This window comes from Primulina tabacum, chromosome 7, assembly GCF_025594145.1.
Source record: "Primulina tabacum isolate GXHZ01 chromosome 7, ASM2559414v2, whole genome shotgun sequence".
NCBI classification, from domain to species: domain Eukaryota; kingdom Viridiplantae; phylum Streptophyta; class Magnoliopsida; order Lamiales; family Gesneriaceae; genus Primulina; species Primulina tabacum.
In genome coordinates, this window is record NC_134556.1 from 22,178,429 (window position 1) to 22,196,705 (window position 18,277).

At 40.7% G+C, this 18,277-nt stretch overlaps 1 non-coding gene across 1 annotated transcript; it reads left to right on the forward strand.

Annotated features, from left to right (window-relative positions):
- Positions 1-17,301: 17,301 nt before the first annotated feature.
- On the forward strand, positions 17,302-17,407 carry LOC142552422 (small nucleolar RNA R71). Its single transcript, XR_012821754.1, has one exon. It is a non-coding gene; the product is annotated as a small nucleolar RNA R71 (small nucleolar RNA).
- Positions 17,408-18,277: the final 870 nt, after the last annotated feature.

Here is an 18,277-nt window from a genome sequence, read left to right on the forward strand (position 1 = left end):
TATCTGGCCCAGAAGAGTTCTGGAAACGGTATGTTCTATATTGAAGTAAACATTTCAATTAACTCTACTTCTTGGGTATTGGATACCTGATGTGGCTCACATCTCTGTAATGATTTGCAGGCGATAGGAAGAAGTTGAAGGCTCAGGGAAGGTGAGACCTTCTTGAGGATGGGCAATGGAGCAAGGATCGCTGCCAAGGCCGTAGGAGATGTTTGCTTGTATTTGAACAATGATTTTAAGTTATTTTTGAGAGATATTTTGTTTGTACCAGACTTGGTGAAGAACATTATTTCCATTTCTATGTTAGATAAAGATGGATTTTCTTGTTTATTTAGCAAAGGTGTTTGCAATATTTACAAGAATGAATGTTTAATTGGTACTGGAGAACTTGAAAACGATCTCTACACCTTAAAATTGTAAGATATTCCACTTAACAATGTCCAAGCTATAACAACAAACAAGCGCAAACAAGATACTCTAAATTCGGCACAATTATGGCATGCTCGATTAGGACATATTTCCCTAAGAAGGATGAACAAGCTAGTGGGAGTGTGCATGTTTGATATGTCTGATATTAATGCTCTCACGACTTGGGAATCATATCTAAAAGGAAAGATGACCTAAATTCCCTTTAAGGGCCATGTGGAGCGAGCCAAAGGGTTATTGGATTTGATCCATACCAACTTGTGCGGTCCGCTTAGCATTACCACTAAGCATGGACATGCCTACTTCATCACCTTTACCGATGACTTTTCGAGGTATGGGTATGTGTCTTTGATGAAATACAAGTCTGAAGCCTTTGAAAGGTTCAAAGAATTCAGAAGTGAAGTAGAGAAGCAATTGGGACGAAGCATTAAGACACTTCAATCGGATCGAGGTGGTGAGTAATTCAGTGCCGAGTTCCAAGAGTATCTTAGGGAGAATGAGATTCTCTCGCAATGGACTCCACCCGCTACACCACAGTTGAATGGTGTTTCGGAGCGTCGTAACCGGACTTTGATGGACATGGTTCGGTCTATGATGAGGTTCACGGAGTTGCCGCCATCCTTTTGGGGATATGCGCTTGAGACAGCGGCACTATTGTTGAACAATGTCCATTCAAAGGCAGTTGACAAGTCTCCATATGAGATATGGATGGGTAAGCCACCCAAATATTCTTATCTTAGAATATGCGGGTGCTCTGCTTATGTGAAGCAGGTAGTGGGAGACAAATTGGATAGTCGATCCATTTTATGTTACTTTGTGGGATATCCAAAGAATTCTGTTGGATATTACTTCTATCATCCCCAAGAAACAAAGGTGTTTGTTTCTACAAATGCAACCTTTTTGGAAAAGGAATTTCTATTGGATAGAAAAGGGGAGATAATAGAACTCGAAGAGGTTCGAGAGACGCCCACAATTATAGAACCCACACCCGAAGAGCCAAGAGAGGAGATATAAGCTCCTAGAAGATCCGAGAGAATCTCGAGACCACCTATGAGGTATGGTCTGCTTCTTGAAGAGGGCCATGATGAGCCTATCCATGGATGTGATCCAAGGACCTACAAGGAAGCGTTATCTGATGCCGATTCATCCAAGTGGCTTGAAGCGATGGAATCTGAGATGAATTCCATGCATCCGAACCAAGTGTAGAATCTCGTGGATCCACCTGAGGGAATTGTTCCCATAGGGTGTAAAAGGATTTACAAGAGGAAACTTGGGGACGGATGGGAATGTATTGACCTTCAAGGCGCGATTGGTGGCAAAAGGATATACTCAAAGACAAGGAGTTGACTTTGAGGAAACCTTTTCTCCAGTTGCAATGTTCAAGTCCATAAGAATTTTGCTAGCCATAGCTGCATGGTATGACTATGAGATATGGTAGATAGATGTTAAGACAGCCTTTCTTAATGGGGATATTAAGGAAGAGATTTACATGTCTCAACCCGAAGGGTTTACATCTATCGGAAGTGAACATATGGTATGCAAACTTCAAAGATCTATTTATGATCTAAACCAGACATCTAGGAGTTGGAACCTCTGATTCGATAGTACAATCAAAGAGTTTGGTTTTGCTAAGAATCCTGAGGAACCCTGTGTGTATAAGAAGGTCAGTGGGAGTGCTGTGACATTCCTTGTGCTTCATGTTGACGACATTCTACTCATTGGGAATGATGTAGGGATGTTGCAATCTACTAAGATATGGTTAGCGAGTAAGTTCTCGATGCAGGACTTGGGTGAAGCATCTTTTGTATTGGGAATACAGATCTATAGAGATAGATCAAAAAGATTGCTTGGTCTCACCCAGTCCACATACATTGATACCATCGTGAAGCGGTTCTCGATGGATGAGTCCAAGAGAGGACATCTAGCAATGTGTCATGGCGTGTCCCTATCCAAGTCTATGTCTCCCAAGACTGATGCAGAGATAGCGGCGATGACAAGCATTCCTTATGCATCTGCGATTGGTAGCATCATGTATGGGATGATATCTACACGTCATGACGTGGCTTTTGCACTAAGTGTAGTGAGTGGATATCAATCCAACCCTGGTCTTCCACACTGGAAAGCTGTAAAAGACATCCTTAAGTATTTGTGAAGGACCAATAAGTTGTTCTTGGTCTATGGGGGTGGAGAACTGAAATTGGAAGGCTATACCGACTCTAGCTTCCAAAGCGATATCGATGACTCGAAGTCAACCTCTGGGTTCATATTCATGCTAAATGGTGCTGCTGTCTCTTGGAAGAGTTCCAAGCAAGACAGTACTGCGGATTCCACCACTGAGGCAGAATATATTGCTGCATCAGCTGCAGCAAAGGAGGCTGTTTGGATAAGGAATTTCGTCCAAGAGTTGGGCGTCATTCCTAATGGAGTTGCTCCTGTCCCGGTGTTTTGTGACATCACGGGAGCCATTGCTCAAGCAAATGAGCCGAGGTCTCATCAGAAGTCCAAACACGTATTGAGAAAGTACCACATCCTCAGAGAGATCGTGGAAAGAGGAGATGTCACGATTGACAAAGTCGGCTCCGCAGATAATGTTGCTGATCCACTAACTAAGTCTTTACCTAGACCACTATTCGAGAAGCATCGCGAATCAATGGGTTTGAAGCATATGGGTAGTTGGCTCTAGTGCAAGTGGGAGATTGTTAGAGTAGGTGCCCGTCGAGCCAAGTGTTGGCCGAGTGTTCACAATGAAACTCTATGTATGAACAGTCTTTATTTAATAATATTTGAAATTATTATTTTGGCACATCTTTATCTGTATACCAATGCTAGTTGCATAAATAAAGCCCTTGAATATACAAATAGTAGAAAGAATATGAGATGCTCATATGATGAGTATCATGAAACTCATATTTGGAATACTGTATATTCTAAATAGTTCCTAGTCGATTCAGCCGCGACTAAGAAGGATATAGGCCGCTCGAGTTCGAGACTAGTATCTGCGATGTGAGTACCATGTTTCATTGGTACGGGACATTGTGATGTCCGAGCATGCAGATAGGTGCTCCTGGTAGAGTGCGCTGAACAACCCTCCATAAAGGACTTCCCAAGTGGTTCTCATTTATCGAGTGAAAAAGTCCTAGTTTATAGTTGTATACCATTAGTCCTTATGACCCGGGACAACATTGAGACTCTATGTGCTAGAATTACACTTTGACTTGTTTACCGACTCTCATGGGGTCATCAGATGGCAAGGTTGGGTGTTCTGTCGAAACATATAGGAGTCGATGCATTGTAGTCGGGGATTCACCGCTTACCTTCGGGTATGGATATCCTATGTATTCTCATGTGTATGTAGGTTGAAATCTCTGATCAGAGTATGGTGGTAATTATGAAAGGGGTTTCATAGATTACACCATCGATGCAACTACGACATGACTCATAGTATCGATTCATTGACAACTCTCGATAAACCAATGGTTGTCGAATCGGTCAGGATATATGAGTTGAAGGGACCGTACTGTACGCTAACCATAATTGAATGGTTCTTGCAGGCACTATCATTTGATACCTAGGGAATCATGTAAGCGATGCTGCTAGGCATTTAACATGGTTGGTTGGGTACTATCAGACTTGAGTTCTGACGTTCTTGTTATCAAGGAGTTGATAAGTAAGAATGGAGCAATTAGGGTATGCGCCTATAAGGACATTTTTAGTCCGAATCACATGGAGATGTGAACCCACGGCTAGTTGTATCAATGAACCATTGAGGGCCACACAAGTACTAGCTTTCTAGATCCCGTTGAGAAGTAAAATAGTTCAATGTGTTGAACGGCTTATAAATGGGTTTGTATGCGTAAGGAAAAATTAGAAGTATGACTTCTATGAGAGAAATATAACTTTTAATTTGTGGAAGTGTTCCTAGATTAAAAGGAGGCCAAGTGAATAATGTATTTGAAAATTGTGATTTTAATAAACATTATTATAGACTAAATTAAATTAATTCAAGTGTTGAATTAATTAAACACTAGTGGACCTAGTAGAGTCCAAATAATTAAATTAGTTCAAGTGTTGAATTAATTAAATAACATTGGGCCTTGTAGAGCCCAATTGGAAATAATTATTTAACTAGTGGATTTGAGTAAAATAAGTAAAGTTTAATTGGGCTCAAATACGTTTGAGACAATTAAATTAAAGTCCATGGGCCTTGTAATTGTTACAAGCCCACTCTAAAATGCATGCATGGGAGGTGAAGAGTTGGGAGACAACTTTTTGAATAACCAAGGCATGGCATGCACATGCTTAACTCAACTTTTTCAAGGACCAAGAAATGTCTTCCAACCTCTTTCCCTCCCTCACTTTGGCCAAAAATTCCTCTCCTAATTCTCTCCATTTTTCTCTTCATTTTTGTTGAGGAATTCTTACACTTCTCAAAGAAAAATCCTCATATTTTTCTAGTGCAAAATATGAGGGGATCTACCTAGTTAGTGGTGGGCTTGATTTTGAAGGAAGGACTCAAGGACAAGGAGAGCTTGTAGATTTGTCTTGCCTTTGAAGAGCCAAGTTGTTTACAACTTGGTTGGAGCCATCATCAACCTCAAGAGGTTGATAGGTATAATTTCTCAACACCCTATGTATGACAAAGGTGTTTAGTATATGTTACACACTAGTACAAAGGTGTTCAAATTTTAATTAAAATTTCGGTTTTATGCCCTAGAAAAGTTTTTGAACTTCCGTTGCGCATTTGAACACCATAAAATCGATCCCTTTCAAGATTATCACCGCCCAGGCACCGAGTCTTCTGTACATCAACTCTTCGGAAGGCATTTCTCACGCTCGGGCGATAGAATATTACAGCCCGAGCGCCATGCTCTCTGGACTTCAGTTCCTCTATTTGCTTCTCGCGCCCGAGCGGTATAAAATTACCGCTCGGGCACCAGCTTTTCTGCCCATTGTCTTCTTGGCTTGCACCTTTTGTCAGATCTCAGTTTTCCGGTCATTTTTCCTGCAAATTCATCACGCACAAGTGAGACAGGATCATATTCATGGCTTACTCTAAAATGAACAAAATGTAAACGAAATATACATATGCACAATGCAAACACAAACAAAAATAATGCGAAAAAACACGTAAAAACTACACCTATCAACCCCCTCATACTAACCTCTTGCTTGCCCTCAAGCAAGATAGGTTACAGACCACAACCAAAACGTGAACCAAACTACAAATTTAAAGTACTAAAAACAACTAACCTGATGGTGAAACAGCAAACTAACATCTCATGCCTCAGCGGGTTTTTGAACTACACCCAATTAGTCAACTCACAGCATTTATTAACACCCCCTTTTTAAAGCATCTTATAGCATTTTGATTTGACCAGAAAATGTGGTCGTGTGTGTGCTGTGGGTTCACCAGCTCGTGCTTCAGATAGTTTCATTTGCGAATCATGCAAGTCACCAAATCAACAATTCAACGCAAGTTTCCCTATCCTGAGTTCTGTTTCTATTCGTGACCAACAAGTTAACACAAAGCGACAGAATTTCATAGTTGTCCAACAAGGATTAGGGGGTCAATATCCATAGATGTTTCAGACAGTTAAAAAATATGGGGAGTATACTGATCATTTTCATTATGCACTTGTAAGCATTTTTAGCTGACATTCCTCAACGCCTTATATCTCCATCTTTTTAACATCGGGATAGGATTTCTTCCTTTTTTGGCTCCCCCACACCTTACATCCCCTTTTTTCTTCACATTCTAATTCTATTTAATTTTTTTTTTGCATAATTTTTTCATTTATACCCCATGGGCTTTGAATATGCGGTATTTTAATTTATCTGGCCTAGGGGCGACTTTTGAGGTTCGATGCATGATCGGGACGAAGATTATTCCAGGTGGATTAAAGTTTTCTATTCGAGTGCATGCCACTGGTCAGTCACGACTGTCAACAGAAATTTATTCAAGTTCTACTCGCATATCATGTTTTTCTAGTTTTCCCACAGATTTTTAAACTCAACTGTCATTTACACAACTACCAAAACCCAGTATTTGTGCATATACAAATTCATAATTCACCGGCAGATTCATAATTAGTGACAAGACTAGGCAACATGTAGTTCATTTAACCCAACATCATCATCGGCTACCAACTTACTTGTTTCACCATCAACTAACAAACATGCACAACACAAATTAAATGACCCCCTCATACTAAGAGTGTGCAATGTCCCCATTGCACAAAAAAAAAGAAAACTGAAACACATAAACAACATATGAATGCAGACATAGGCACAAATGAAAAAAAATGACTGAATGAAACAACAATAAGAACCAAAAATAGAATGCAGTAGAAAATTAACAAAAAAATAAAAGAAAAGGGAAACAGTGAACTCCCCTGATCACGGCTCGTCCTCGTCATGCTCTGGCGGTGGCAACCCCGGAGCATCCCCCTGCTGCTGATAGGCATACTGAAAATGGAACGTGGCAATGAATGGCGGGGATGGTGGTATGTTCCCTGGGATAACACCCCCAGTGCACGAGCATAGTGCGCATCATGGATTCAACGTAAGCAAAATGGTCATTGACGTTCGAGTTGACCTAATCCTGATGCGCCATGAAGGCGAGGGATTCATCCATTTTGTCATTTTGGGTTCGCCTGCGGGGTTGTGGCGGCCGGCTACGTGAGGCGGCTGTAATCGATCCACCCACATCTCTCTTGCGAGTGGGGAAGCCTATTTGTCGTTTAGCGCTCTTCCGCTGTAAGTCTTCCACACAAATAGGTTTCACCAGTTGTAGCCATTCCACGTCATCCCGGAAAACAACCTCTGATCTTGCACACAACTCCGAGATGATGGTGGGGAAGAAGAGACCGACATGACTGTTGTGAGCACTCATTATGATCTGAGAGTTTATAAGTTTGCCCACATTGATGTTGTACCCTTCGGTCAAGGCAAATAGTAGCACCGCCCGCTCTTTTTGCACCTCGCTCTTATGCGAGACCAGCATCATCCTTTGGGCCACAAATAGATACCATAGGGAAATTCCGGCTTTCAAATACTTCTCGTCAAAACAGCTCGGTGCTCCGCCCAACGGTTTCCACATCGCGCCCGGAAGGAACAGTGCTGCGAGTATCATATCATAATTGGGGTCGGCTACCAATGCTTCAAATCGAGAGTCATCAACTTCAGGCATCTCTAACAGTGCGTTAATTGTAACCGAGTCACATAGAACAAGTCGACATCTAACAAAAACCTTACCATCCTTCCCTTCCGCGGCATTTGCATAGAATTCCCGAACCACTGAGACCACTGCCGTCGTAGGTTGATTTCCAAATTTTTCCCATCCACGTCTCCCCAACTCCACAAGTGGATCTAAATATCTATCTTCCATTTGCCTACGGAATTACCTCTCGAAAATTGGGTTTCGATGAATCTAAGCGTGTTCATATCTAGCCCTAGCCGCCCACTCACAAAACGATGTTTATCAAATGACGAAGATGAGGAGGAAGAGCCGGGAGTACCTTTTTGTTTCTTGGGTGCAATGGTGGTAGATGATGGAGATGGTGACCGGAGGGAAGAAGATGACCGGAGAAGCGAGAGACGCTTGATTCTTACGGATGAGGGTGAGCCACGGTGCGTGATTCTTGATGTTTGGAGTGAATTGTGCTGCAAAAATGAGAGTGAGTGCAAGTGAGGAGTAGGGATTGAGAAAAAAAATTCAGAATGAGAAAGGGGAAGGGGGCGGCTGAATTTATGTGCAGGCGAGCTCGAGCGATAAAAAATTACCGCTCGAGTGTCAATCTCTCTGGAGATTTCATCATGTCAGAGGTGTTCACGCTCGAGAGGTTATTTTTTACCGCTCGGTCGCGAACCTTCGCCCAAAATATTTTTTTTATTATTATTTATTAATTTTAAACTTAAAAAAAACTAAAATAGTAAAATCGAATAAAGTATGGAAGAGAGGTAGTTCTCAATTTATAGTCGAGAGCTGGATCGTCGGTCAGTTTCAATTCAGATTGTCCGGGAACCGGGTGATTCCAACTTGTGGCTCAATTGTGCCACCTATGTAGTGCTTCAGTCGTTGGGCATTGACCGTAAATGTCCTATCCTTTCCATCTTGCAATTCTACAGCTCCCGACGGGTATACTTAAGAAATCACGAATGAACCAGACCATCGTGACTTCAATTTTCCAAGAAACAGTCGCAACCGGGAGTTGTAGAGTAGGACATTTTCGCCTTCTTTGAATTCCCTTTCGATGATTCACTTGTCATGAGCCCTCTTTGTTTTTTCCTTGTATGATAGTGCGAGATCATATGCCAGATTTCGAATTCTTCCAATTGATCTAATTGAAGCAGACGTCGTTCACCTGTCCGCTGGCATTTATCACATGCTAGCACATAAGAATGAGCATCTTTAAAGAGGTTTGGCCAAAAGAAGCCACATTCAAGTACCTTAGATGCCGTCCTTGTTGGTCCGAAATGACCACCTACCTCACGGTCATGGCAATGGTTGAGAATTTGACCAAACTCTTCCTCTGAAACACACCTTCTGATCATAGAATCTGCACATATTTTGAACAAGAAGGGTTCCTCCCAAAAATAATTTTTCACGTCCGAAAAGAATTTTTTTTTTGGTGAAATGTTAAATTTTGGGGGGTGAGCATGTAACAAGAAAATTCGCGAAGTTTGCAAACCAGGGACAATTTTTCACCGCTAGCAGCTGCTCATCCGGAAACCAATCATCAATCTCGTCGTTTTCCCAATTTGTACTAACATGCTCTAGCCTAGAAAGATGATCATCTATCACATTTTCTACGCCTTTTTTATCTTTTATTTCGAGGTCAAACTCTTGGAGAAGTAATATCCACCTAAGCAATCGTGGTTTGGCCTCTTTCTTAGCAAGCAGATATTTAAGGGTAGAGTGGTTAGTAAACACAATTACTTTCGACAAAACAAGGTATGAATGGAACTTGTCAAGTGCAAATACTACTGCAAGTAATTCATTTTCGGTGGTGGCATAATTTAATTGTGCTTCATCTAGAGTCTTACTTGCATACTATATAGTGTGAAATACCTTGTTCTGTTTTTGGCCAAGGACAGCACCAACCGCAGTATCACTGGCATCGCACATGACCTCGAAGGGTAGATTCCAATCTGGTGCCACCAAGACAGGAGCCGTCACCAAGCGCTCCTTCAAATCCTCTTATGTGATATGAATCTAGCCAGCCACTATGTGTTCCAAAATCAAATCCCGAGAGTACGCTTGAAGATGTTGAATGTTGCCCTTCATTCAACCAATGAAAGCTTGGAAAAAAGGATCGAAGGGTTCGGGTTGCATCACAATCAAGTGGAGGATGAATTGGAAGCTTGCGACTTAGCGCGTTGGAGGCCAAAGGAACAATTTTCACGCATCTTTGTGAACAGCCGAGCCTACACGGACCCGTACACGGAGGTGGACACGGGGTCCGTGCCCCTTGTTTCCAGCTGAAGATGATTTTTCGAGAGTACACGGACCCGTACATGGAGGTCTACACGGGGTCCGTGTCTGAGACGGCAGCGCGAGAATATTTTCCTTTCTAAAGTTTTATTTCTTTTGGTAACTAGATTATTGTTATCTTTTTGACATATAAACATGTTTTGGATGAAATTTTACACACTTTTGAGATTATCATTGATATTTTATCAAAGTTTAGAGTTTTTCTCTCAAGCTTTTCAAAGCTTTTGCTTTGTGTTCATTCAAAAATCAAACTTATCAAGATTCGTTCTTGTGGCGTTTGTCGATTGATATCATACTGATTGTCAGGGGCAAGTTCCTTGAATGTTCGTCTGTTTCTCAATTGTTTAATCCGTGAATATTTATTGCTAAGTTTTTATAATTTAGAGGTGAATATCACACATTCAAACTTGATTCAAAAGATCGGGACAACAACGATTCTTTGTTCGTTATTGAATTGAGGGTGCGATTCGATTTTAATCGTGTTTTCTATTCGTTCGTACAAAGTTTCATATCATTTGGTATCAGAGCTTTTGGTTTTTTTTTTATTCAAGTAAGCGTATCCGTTCAATTCTTCGTAGGATTTTCAATACCGATTTTCGTGTAGCGATTTCTACGGATTTGTTGAATCTACAAAAAATAAATAAATAAAAAAATTCGTGATTTACTGTTCATCGCCGGAATTATTGTTCACGCACTGTTCATCACTTTCGGATTTACTCTTCATCAACGGAATTATTGTTCACGCACTGTTCATCGCTTTTTTCATTGACGGAAACACTGTTCACGCGGAGTTACTGTTCACTGCGAATCGGATTTACTGTTCATTCGCCGGAGTTACTGTTCACGTACTGTTCACCCGAAAAAAAAAAAGGGGCAATATGCTTGATAGTCAGTTTCAGTCATTGTTGGTAGAATTTGGGAAAAGAATGGAGGAAGAATTCAAACATTTGCGTGAAAGATATGGGGGAGTGGATGAGAGTGGGAGGATGAGTAAAGAGGAGAGAAGCACGGCGGCACCAACAAGGAGTTCAAAATGTGGATATCAAGGTACATCGCAATTCTCACATAATTTTATTTCTGATATTCTATGTTTGCGGTGTCTAGAGGTAGGACATGATTTTCATCATTGTCCAAATGAGGATGTAAAGGTAGTGGATTCCACTTCCAACTTTGATGCCAAACTTGTGGATGATTTGAATGTTGATACTCCAATTGTGTCTCATGCGAGTATTGAGTGTTGTGCTGTGGAGGGTGAGTTGTTAGATGATGTACAAGTTGTTTCTTTTGATCAATTGTCTACGAATGTAATATGTATTGATGAATCAATTTGTTATGAGTTGAGAGAAAAAGAAAATGAGATGGCCGAAAAAAAAAGTGATAAAAAAAGCGAGATGACCATCGATGAACAAAAAGAGTTGTGTGAAAAAGAGGCCAAACAAACAAAAAATAAATTATATATATGGCCCAAAAGAGTGAGGATGAGCGATTATTTATTTTGAATAAACCACTTCATGTACATCTGTGCAAGGTTGGTTTATTTTATTTTAATGAAATAGCCGGTTCGATCCCGAGCATGGTTAAACTCTACTTGCAAGATTATGGAAAAGGCATGAAATGTATTGACCTTCCTAGCTATCAAGAAAGACAAGATTTGAGGACAAATCTTTTTAAAGAAAGGGAGTATGATATGAATCTAGCCAGCCACTATATGTTCCAAAAATAGATCCCGAGAGTACGCTTGAAGATGTTGAATGTTGCCCTTCATTCAACCAATGAAAGCTTGGAAAAAAGGATCGAAGGGTTCGGGTTGCATCACAATCAAGTAGAGGATGAATTGGAAGCTTGCGACTTAGCGCGTTGGAGGCCAAAGGAACAATTTTCAGGCATCTTTGTGAACAGCCGAGCCTACACGGACCTGTACACGGAGGTGGACACAGGGTCCGTGCCCCTTGTTTCCAGCTGAAGATGATTTTCCCGAGAGTACACGGACCCGTACACGGAGGTCTACACGGGGTCCGTGTCTGAGACGGCTGCGCGAGAATATTTTCCTTTCTAGAGTTTTATTTCTTTTGGTAACTAGATTATTGTTATCTTTTTTACATATAAACATGTTTTGGACGAAATTTTACACACTTTGGAGATTATCATTTATATTTTATCAAAGTTTAGAGTTTTTCTCTCAAGCTTTTCAAAGCTTTCGCTTTGTGTTCATTCTAAAATCAAACTTATCAAGATTCGTTCTTGTGGCGTTTGTCGATTGATATCATACGGATTGTCAGGGGCAAGTTCCTTGAAGGTTCGTCTGTTTCTCAATTGTTTAATCCGTGAATATTTATTGCTAAGTTTTTATAATTTAGAGGTGAATATCACACATTCAAACTTGATTCAAAAGATCGGGACAACAACGATTCTTTGTTCGTTATTGAATTTAGGGGGCGATTCGATTTTAATCGTGTTTGCTATTTGTTCGTACAAAGTTTCATATCATTATGCCTGTAAACAGTTAGAATTAAAATCAAAAGGCACATCTTTCATAAGTAAGGAAGATAGAGGTTTAGCAATTTTTTTAAAAATCTTTTATAAAACGCCGATAAAAATCGGCGTGGCCTAGAAAACTTCTAACTCCTTTTATGGATGTCGGAGGTGGTAAGTTCTTGATAACTTCCACTTTTGCCTTATCCACCTCTATTCCATGCTGTGATATCTTGTGCCCCAACACTATGCTTTCTTGTACCATAAAATGACACTTTTCCCAATTCAGTACCAAATTCGTCTCCTCACATCTCATCAACACCACCTTCAAATTCTGCAAACAGTCATCAAACGTTGCACCAAAGATAAAAAAGTCATCCATAAATATTTCAAGAAAGGTTTCAATCATATCATGAAATATAGCAGTCATGCAGCGCTGAAATGTAGCAGGGGCATTACAAAGACCAAAAGGCATACGGTGAAAAGCAAAAGTTCCATAAAGACAAGTGAAAGTGGTTTTCTCTTGGACCTCAGGTGCAATAGTGATTTGATTATACCCCGAACACCCATCTAGAAAACAGTAAAACTCATGCCTCGCTAGTCTCTCTAACATCTGATCAATAAAGGGAAGGGGAAAGTTGTCTTTACGGGTAGCATCATTTAATTTCCTATAGTCAATACATACTCTCCACCTCGTAACCGTCCTCATGAGAATGAGTTCATTCTTTTCATTAGTGATCACCGTAATCCCACCTTTCTTAGGCACACATTGAACAGGACTTACCCATTCACTATCTGAAATAGGATAGATAATACCTGCATCGAGGAGCTTAATAGTTTCGGCCTTCACTACCTCTTGAATCTTTGGATTGAGTCGTCTTTGAGGTTGCACGAGGGGTGAGTACTTTTCTTCCATTAATATCTTGTGCATACAGACTGATGGATTGATCCCTTTGATATCCGTCACTTACCATGCAAATGCGCTCTTGTGCGCTTTCAAAACTTTCAACAGTCTGTCCTTCATCAGATCTGTCAAAGAAGAAGAAATAATCACAGGAAGTTTATTATTCTCACCTAGATAGACGTATTTCAGATGTGGAGGTAATGGCTTGAGCTCTAGAGTTGGTGGCTCCTCTAGGCTTGACTTCTGAGGGATAAAGTCTCTTCGATCCCCCAAGTCCTCTAATCTCATCCTTATTGGCCTCTTCCATTGCTGGTTGGCATTGAGGTATGCCACTATCTCGGTTTTCTCTGCATCCAATTCGTCTTCTCGTGATTCAATAATGAGAGTGGCTTCCAAAGGGTCCATAAGAGCATCCTGCACATAGTTAAACACAAGAGAATCAAAAGCATCAATTCCATAACAACTATCAGAATGCAGTGTGTGCTTAAGTGCATTAAAAACGTCAAAAGTAATCTCCTCTTCTCCCACTCTCAATCTCAACTTCCCGTCCTGCACATCGATTAGAGCTTTGCCAGTTGCAAGGAACGGTATCCCCAAAATCAAAGGCATCTCTATATCCTCCTCCATGTCGAGCTCCACGAAATCTGTAGGAAAAATGAATTTGTCCACTTTCACTAGCACATCCTCAATAACTCCCCATGGATACTTGACAGATCTGTCTGCTAGCTGTAAAGACATCCTCGTTGGCTTCGGTTCTCCCAATCTAAGTTTTCTAAACAAAGAGAAAGGCATAAGATTAATACTCGCACCAAGATCACACAAAGCCTTATGAAAAACAACATCACCAATCATGCAAGGAATAGAAAAACTCCCTGGATCCTTAACTTTTGGGGGGATCTTGTTTTGCACCAAAGCAAAGCAATTTTCAGTTAGATTAACTGTCATGTGATCCCCCAATTTTCTCTTGTTTGCTAAGATGTCCTTAAGAAATTTAGAGTAGCTTGGCATTTGCATCAGAGCATCAGCAAAGGGAATATTGATGTGTAATTTCTTGAATATTTCTAAGAACTTACCGAATTGCGCAACTAAGTTCGCCTTTTTTAATGCTGCAGGAAAAGGTGGAGGGATAACAATTTTAGATTGTGCAGTGGGTGCTGGTGTAGAGTTCGAAGTGTAATGCCCGAGATTTTATATCGTGTTAAATTATGATTATTGATTTTAATCGAGACAATTATGAAAGGGCTAATCGAGACACGAATGAAAATTTTGCATGTAAGATTGTTGATGCGAGAGCCGAAGGTCTCGCGCATATGCGCGAAGAGTAAGCGCGCATATGCGCGAGTAGTGCGGGAGCCCATGATGCGGGACAGAACACTGGGCGCACATGTGCGACTTGTATACGCGCACATGCGCGAGAGGTCCAGAGAGCTGGGCGCACATGCGCGACTTGTATACGCGCACATGCACGAGAGGTCCAGAGAGTTGGGCGCACATGCGCGGAAATGTGTCGCGCATATGCGTCAGCAGTTGGGAAGACACGCGCCGAGACTTAAGGTCTCGCGCATATGCGCCGGTTGATGTCGCGCATATGCGCGAGACGTGTTGCTTGAAGGATGTGCCATTTGCCTTACTGCATGTGCGTGGGTGTATATATATATATATATACCTTGCAATTCTTCCAAAAAGAAGAAAACAAAGAAAAGGGAGGATTCAGAGGAAGAAAGAAATCCTTACGCCTTTTGTGAGAAATCCGCCCGTCCGATTTCGAATCCGACTTCGGTATTGAGTTCCTATCATCGTAGGCTACAACTGGACGTAAGTTTTGCTACGTTTTGATATGATTTGAAATTATGGTATTGTCAAAATCTGATATGATTCATATATGATGTTCTTGTCATGTTAGACATCTTATAATCAAAACCGGACTGGAGAACAAATACCGTATGAAATTGTTATGATTTTCGGAGTAGTTGTGGAGTCGATTTGATATCAGAATTGAATTGTTATCGATTATGAGGGTTGAGATTGATATCTGACTGATATGGTAGTGCTGGATATATTGAAATTATGACATTATATTGTTGAAACAGAATTTGATTGAATTCTGATTATATCCAGTATTGATTGAGTGGTGTATTGATGTCGTACCCTCAATATTGTTATTGTCAGATTGAGTATTGACAGGCTTTGAGTTCGAGACTTCGACAGAGTCAGAGTATCAGAAAGAAAGGTATAAATTAATGTTGAGTTGGGATTGCACAACTCGAGTGAGGTTTGACTCGAGTCTCCCTAAATCACATACTTTAGTTTATTGCATTGATACTTGTAATTGATGAGATTGATTTGTATGGCCTATTGATTCATAGACATTGTATGTATTGAGTCATTGGCTGATTCGCCTAGTCCTTGGCTGATTCGTCTAGTTACTGACTGATTCGTCTAGTCATTGGCTGATTCGCCTATCTTTGACTGATTCGTCAATTCTGCGGCCGATTCGCCCAGACACTGGATATATGAATTATATCGATGCCGTTTAGGGATTGATTCATTCCTATCGACTGAGATTCGGTATATTTATCATTATTCAGATACCGGGATCCCTAGATTAGAATTGAGTCGAGTCTGAGACGACGCGTCAGTTGAGTCGAGTCTGAGACGACGCGTCGGTTGAGTTGAGTCTGATACGACATGTTGATTTACAGTGTTTATATCATTCATGTTTGTTGAGTTGCTACATGTTAATGTTATCTTATTTATGCGTTTATATATGTTTTTATATGATTGCATGTTTACATTGTTTATACTGGGATTTATTCTCACCGGAGTTATCCGGCTGTTGTCTTGTTTTGTATGTGTGCATGACAATAAGTGGGGCTGGATCAGGGTCAGGAAGAGGATGAGAGAAGACAGTTAGCGTGGAGATCCGGACTTAGGAGTATATCTGTTATATCACCTGAGATGTAGTGAAGAAACATTAGTTATTATGATTTATGATTGTACAGGACTTGTACTTAGATCTGAATAGTGATCTTGTAAATGAGATAGGAATTATTTCATATGCTGCGTACTCTCGTATTTTAAAAAAAAATTTAGACCCTGTTTATTTTAATTGATTAATTATTCCCAGAAAGTGATTAAGAATTGAATTAAGTTCGGGTCCCCACACGAAGACTTACCTTTTGATGACTCAATCTGTTCATCCCGTACTTGAGTTTTTTCTGTCCCTCTAGCCTCTAAGATATTTCCACTCTTCAACTCGATGGCCTTCACTTGCTCTTTTGGATTGGTCTCTGTGTTACTTGGCAAGGTGCCCGGCTCTCTACTTGCTATCATCTTTGCTAACTGTCCAATCTGATTCTCTAGCCCCTTTATCGATGCATCTTGATTTTGGAGTCCAGTTTCGGTAGATCAGATGAACTTAGACATCATCTACTCCAAATTGGACTTTTCTTCTCTAGGAGGGTCAGATCTGTACATTGGTTGTTTCCCATATTATTTTCCTCCCTGTGGTCGATTCTGAAAGTTTAGGCCACCCCATGAGAAGTTGGGATGTTGTCTTCATACAAGATTGTATGTGTTCGCGTACGAATAATTCCTTGGACGGTTTTGGACTCCCACTTGATTCATTGGTGCCTCTTCTTGCAAATAAAAAGAACCACTATCTTGACAGTCCTTAATATAGTGTTCTCCTCCGCATTTTTCACAAAATATCTCTTGAAGACGCATAGCCATGCCACTCATATTCAAGCCGTCCAATTTCCTGTTCAAGACATCAAGTTGTGCAGTAATAGCGGAAATGTCAGTTACCTGGTGAACTCCTGCACTTCTTCGCTGGTTGTTCCTTTCATATTGAGGATGATACATACTAGCAGCCATCTCCTCCAATAACTCGCATCCTTCCTCAACAGTTTTTATAAAGAGGTTTCCACAAGCAGCAGTATCTATCATAGTACGATTAGGAGTAAGCAAGCCATAGTAAAAGGTTTGAACGACTAACCCAAGTGGTAGTTCGTGATGAGGGCATCTTTGTAATAAATCTTTGAAACGCTCCCATGCCTCATATAAAGACTCCTGCTCGAATTGAGCAAATGTGGTGATGTAAGTCCGCAGCTTCATGGTCTTAGATGGAGGAAAGTATTTAATGAGAAACGCTTTCGCCATGTCCTCCCATGTGGTGATCGTACCTACAGGTAAACAATTTAACCATGTTTTAGCTTTGTCATGTAAGGAGAAATGAAATAAACGCAACCTAACAGCGTCATCAGAAACTCCATTAATTTTAAAAGTATCGCAAATTTCAAAAAAATCTGCGATGTGCGTGTTTGGGTCATCTACTGCAGATCCTCCAAATTGGACTGTATTCTGAATCATCTGAATTATGGCTGGCTTGATTTCGAAGTACTTTGCCCGCACAATAGGCCTCACAATGTTGGGGCGTGCACCATCCAAAGAAGGCTGAGCATACTCTAGCATCGGTATGCGGCGTGGCATCTCAACATGTCTGCCTTCATGGTGTTCCTCCTCATGCTCATGCTCGTGCACGTGCCTCTCAATCAGTTCCTTCAGTCTCTGCTGCTGTCTTCTTCTGCGGAAAGTTCTTTCAATTTCCGAATCAAACTGCTCAAGCTCCACGTCAAGTGACTTTGGAATGCACAGGAGAAGATATCAGGAATAGAATGTGGAGTGTTAGCCCAAGAAAAATAAAACAATGCTAAAGAAAATAACTAAAAATAAAATTTTGAATTAACAGTCCCCGGCAACGGCGCCAAAAACTTGATCGAGCAAAACTTGCACTGTGGAATCCTTAATAAAAAATATGATTTTGTATGCTCGAAAATTAATTTCAAGTCCACGATGTCAAGTAATAGTATAATGAACGAGAGTACGAGTATCGTTCCACTGTAGACTGTATTTGACAATTATTATTTCCAGTTATCAAATCTTTAGCAACGAAATTTGAATAGTTGTTTATTACTACTATG